The following is a 5842-nucleotide window of genomic DNA, read 5'->3' as shown; positions in this document are numbered from 1 at the left end:
ATCACATAAGAACATAAGAATGAAGGAGACTGCAAGAGACCATAAGGCCTACACCAAGGTCTAAATATACAGGTCAGACCGTTTACATTCTTCTGCGCAGCTTCTGACGTCATTTGGCTGAGTCCATTTTCTCTTTGTGATACACTGAAGAAAACTGTGAAACGCCAATTATGACAGGAACTATAATATTTTATATATATATATATATATATATATATATATATTATATATCATATAATATATTCATATATATAGACAGGAACTATAATATTTTATATATATTTATATATATATTTTATATAATATTTGTCAGAATATAACTAATTGCGTGGAGCGATGCGAGCGAAGGAGACGTCATTTTCGAACGACGGACCAGCTTCAACTGACAGCTATAGGATCCGCTAACCCCACTTTGAACAGCCAGGTGACGTTCACGGGCCCGCTGCGCCAACTCCCTCGAAATTCGGTCGGAAGTGGTTAGACCTTATATTCTTAGATCTTGGCCTACACTAGGCAGCTCCGTGATGGTACGTTATGGTGAATGTGTATATATTACTCAAGCACGCATGCATTCAAACTCACGCACCGACAAGCACGCACGCAGACACACACACACACACACACACACACACACACACACACACACACACACACACACACACACACACACACACACACACACACACACACACACGACTCGAGGCGCAGTTGGTAGAGTTCCTGGCTGCCACCACGGATGTTCAGGTTCGAATCCCGCCCAGGGCTGAATTAATTTCAGTACCGCTGCGCTGCGAGTCGTTACTCCAACTCTCATGGGCGGGGAGTTGGGGGTATGTGTGTGCGTGTAAGGTCACAGCATTATCCATAGATTGGTCATATGAGCTCTGAGCTCTCTTCCGGGAGGGAAATAGCTGCCGATCACGAGTCCAACACATGATCCAAGACCATGGTGAATCACACACGCACACATACACACACACACACACACACACACACACACACACACACACACACACACACACACACACACACACACACACACAGAAATGGAAGGGGGAGAGATAAAGAGAAGGATAAAGGAGAGGAAAAAGAGAGACAGAGTAATAAAGAAAAATAGAAATTGGCGCAAGTGGGAAGACCGAGAAAGACAGAAAGACAAACGAAAATAGACAGAGATATAAAGACAGGGAAGAGAAATGGGGAGATATAAAGAGAGACAAAGAAAATGGGGTAGAGAGGGAAAGAGACACAGAAAGAGAGTAAGACAATTAGCTATACAGACAGAAAGAGTGAGAGAGAAGAGAGAAGAAGATAAAAAAGAGTGAGTGAGGGAGAGAGGGAGGAGTGGGGACGAAGAAAGGCCTTAATTCATAAGCTCAACTCCGTTAATAAAATCAAACTAACTTGCCACATCTAAACTCATTAGAAGAAACCCGCACTCGAGTTTGTTGTTAAATAGATTAACCACTTTAACCCTCTGGTCTCGGTTGGAGCTCCTCCCAAGTTGAATAAGATCGTCTGGCGACAGATGAATTAAACATGCCGGTCGAGTCGGGTCGTGAGAAGGTTGACACGGGGTCGTTCCATGTTGAGCTATGCAAGCTTGAATCAAACATGTGTTGACCTCGACTGAGGCGCCAAGAACAAGGTCAGACAAGGGGAAAACAAGTTTTTGGAGCACACGAGGGAATGCATATATCAAACCGTTCTGGTCCTCAGACTCCCTGTTCAAAGATCCCTTGTTCATGTAGTGCTATTTCCAAGCCTCCTGGAGCTCGCTATGTAGCGTTATTCCCCAGCCTCTTGGAGCTCGCCATGCAATGCTATTTCCCATCCCCCTTAGAGTCGCTATGATTTGCTATTCCCAGCCTCCTAGAGCTCGCTATGCAATGCTATTTCCTGGCCTCCTTGGGATCTCTATACTTTGCTATTCCCAGCCTCATGAAGGTCGCTATGAGGTGCTATTTCCCAGTCCTCTTCCCTTAACAGGTAAAGTGGGGTCAGACAGACCCCATACTTTTTTGTTTTTTAATTTTAATATACTAATATATTACATACAGATATGTACTCCCATATACCTTCTTGATCAGTGGAGTAGTTTAATGGGGTGATAGGGTCATTCCTGAATCTTGCTCTATATAAGCTTTATAGAGCTTTTGAGCCCGTCTGACCCCACTTTACCTGAGGTGTGAGTACCGTGGGGTCAGTCAGACCCCACTTTACCTGAGGTGTGAGTAGCGTGGGGTTTGTCAGACCCCACTTTACCTGAGGTTTGTTCATGTCATATAAATGTTTTATCATTTATACTTATGGGTAAATAATGATTTCTTCTTTTCTATCAACAGAAAAACATATATCCGAGTTTGATTTAATTTATTTATTTAATTTATTTAATTTATTTATTTAATTTATTCCATTTTCCCTCTTTTGATTACATTAATTTTTATCACAATGTTTAATTTCTGTTCTGGTAATGTGAGTTTCTTTTCATATTATGGTCACACTATACTCATATTATCATAAAGCATGACATTCTGCCACATTTTATTTGATTGATTTATCCTTCCCTCTTTTGTTCAAATTTAATTTGTATCACATATTTTGTATCACATATGAATGCTTAATATTTTCTGTTCTGTTAATATGTTTCTTCTCACAACAAGATCACACTATTCTAATATCATCATAAAATGTGACATCTCGCCACATTTTAGGGCACCTCAGTCACTCTATTCCCACACATACAGCTGTAATTTATTTCATCCTTCCCCTCTTTTAGTTCAAATTTAATTTGTATCACATATTTTGTATTACATATAAATGTTTGATATTTTCTGTTCTGTTGATAATATGTTTCTTCTCACACTATTCTCATATCATCATAAGATGTGACATCTCGCCACATTTTAGGACACCTCAGCCACTCTATTCCCACACATGCATCTGGTTCTCATCTATCCCCCTTGTACAAGATCTTTTGAAAAATTATGGGCTCACATATGTAGGCACACTGAGGGACAAGAAGCCACAAGTACCAGACAAGACAGACAAGACGGTCATCAGAAAAGGGTGCACGGCTTTTCTCTTTGAGACAACCATGGCACTTGTGTCACATTTACCTGACAAGAAGAAGAAAAAATTTGTGCAGCTGATCTCCTCAATGCACCAACAACCTGTTATGGATGACTGTGGGAAGCCAGAAATCATCTTGTATTATAACAACACAAAAGGAGGGGTTGACGCGTTTGATCAAATGTGTGCCCGATATACGTGCAGCCGAAAAAACAAAACGGTGGCCTTTGTGCATAATGTACGGACTGGTCAACGCCGCCGGTGTCAACTCCTATATCACCTGCAATGAAATGAGGAAACGTGATGGACAGGCGGAACTTTCATCACGCCGGAAGTATCTGATTGAGCTGGCAGAAGAGATGATACGGCCATGGGCAGAGGAGAGGATGAACTTCAAGGGGATGCACAAAAGTACTTTGATGACCATCAGAACGGTCTTTGGCTTGAACATGCCCCATCAGCAAGCGGATACCTCTTCTATGAGAAAGCGATGTGCCTTGTGTGACCGGAAGTCTGACAGGAAGACCAAGAACTACTGCCTACACTGCAAAAGACCAGTGTGTCAGGACCATTCAACCCCATCTGCGATGACTGCAATTAGATTCTTCAGTATCACAAATTCCAGTTTCAGTATATCCAATGAAATAGGTTCTTCATTATCATTAGCATTATGTATGAATTGCTCGACTCATGTCCTCTCAAGAAAACTCAAAACCCTCTGAGACCACAAACTTCCGTCAACGAAGGATGGGGTTTTGCTGAATCAGGGTAGGAGTGCTTAGAGCCATAAAAATTTATAAATGATAAACTTAGATACCATTAAAAACTTATAGATTGTTTGCTGGACCTAGTATCAACCTTCCCTGAAAATTTCATTAAAACCAGTCCATAATTTTTGCGTAAAATTGGTCAAAGTCAAAATAATCACCTCGTTTTTTTCTTCAGATTTCATGGTTTATGAAACACATTTATTATTCATTTGTTGTAGCTCTGCTTTTCCTTAAAGATAGTTGGGACATTGGTCTCTACAAAATGATGATGACCAACCGCTTCATGTTTCATGCTTTCAGTCAAGCACCCTCTGAAGTCAACAATATCTTATTTTTCATCATTGTTTTGTAATTTTCATTAAAATATATGTCTAACAATTATAGTCACTTTTAAGCATGTAATTGGAAGAATATAAGTTGAAGTACATATGTTTTGATTTCTATGTCAATAAATGCAGTAGAAGTATTTTATTTTTATTTTTTGTGTTTGGGGTCTGTCAGACCCCGCTTTACCTGAATCGTTTGTCAAAAAGACCTTTACCTGTTAAGGGTTAGGGTCGATATGTATTGTGCCTCGTGGAGGTAATGCGGTGCTATTTCCCGTCCTCCTGGGGGACGGGGGGGGGACGCTATTCAGGTTATATCCCAGCCTCCTGAAGGGTCGTTATACAGGCTATTTTCTAGCCTTTTGGAGATCCCTATGCAGGCTATTTCGTAGCCTATTGGTGAATGCTGTGTTTATTCAAGGCTTCTTGGAGATCACTATGCATTTATATAGGGCTGTTTACTAGCCTGGAGATCACTATGCATCTATTCAAAGCTACTTCTTGTTTCCCAGCTTTCTATAAATCACAATGCAAGCTGTTTCCCAGCCTCCTGGGGATCACTATGGAGACTATTTCCTAACCTCTTTGAGATCAGTACACTGATTATTTCCTAGCCCCTTAGAGTCAGATCACCTCAGAATTAAGCGAGGCTATATTCCACTAACTACCAATAGTTTTCGGCCTTTACTCCGGTTGTCTTTGCTACGAAAGTGAATGAAAAGTTAATAAAAAGATCTGGCGACACCCAGAATAAAATCAAGAGAGAGAGAGAGAGAGAGAGAGAGAGAGAGAAATTCAACGTAATAAAAGTGTTAATTAAGGTTATCGTAAGTCTCCAACTGAGGTGACGATTCTTAAACTGAACAAATATCAGCCGATAGAAAAAAGAAAAGAAAAAAAATTATGACGTCATCGTAGTGGATATCGATGACGTCATCGACGTTGATATCGATGACGTCATCGACGTTGAGGGGGTCAAGCCGGATGGACAAAGGAAGAAGGCTGAGATGAGTGGGGGTGGGGGTGGGGGACAGTGGGCGGGGGTGGGGGAGGGGAGTGGGCGAGGGGGGAGGAGGGGCCTGTGGGCGAGGTGGGGGAGGAGGGGCCAGTAGGCGAAGGGGTGGAAGGGGGCGTGTATAAGCAATGCAGAAGAGGTGGGACGCCCCTCCAGCTGCCGTTAAATAAAAGAAAATGGGGGACCGGAAGTCCGAAAGGAGTCTCCAGTTTTTGGAAAGGAAGAGCTGGAAGGAGGGCTGGATTTTTTTTTTTTTTTTTTTTAGAGGAAGAGGGAATAAAAGAGAAGGAGGGAGGGAGTGGGGAGAGGAGCTGAAGAAAGAAGGAATAAGGGAAAGAGGAGGAGGAAGAGGAGGAGAAGAGGGTCAAAAAGGAAAACAGATCCTCCGTGGTTTCATGGAATCGGCGATCTTGTCATCCGTAGATTACGATACCATCGTAATTTCCCTGGGCATCTTCCTTCATTCATTCCCCCATTTCTGTCTGGATGTCTGCCTGTCTGTCTGTCTGTCTCTTTGTCGGTTTCAATCTGTCTTTGTCTTTGTGTCGTTTTCTCTTTCTCTTGCTGTCTTTCTGACCGTCTGTCTATTTCTCTGATTCTGCGTCGTCTCTCTCTCTCTCTCTCTCTCTCTCTATCTCTATTTCTCTATGTATAATTGT

This window comes from Oratosquilla oratoria, chromosome 3 (assembly GCF_046742065.1).
Source record: "Oratosquilla oratoria isolate Oo_2021 chromosome 3, ASM4674206v1, whole genome shotgun sequence".
Classification (NCBI taxonomy): Eukaryota; Metazoa; Arthropoda; class Malacostraca; order Stomatopoda; family Squillidae; genus Oratosquilla; species Oratosquilla oratoria.
Note: the sequence above shows the minus strand (reverse complement) of the source record.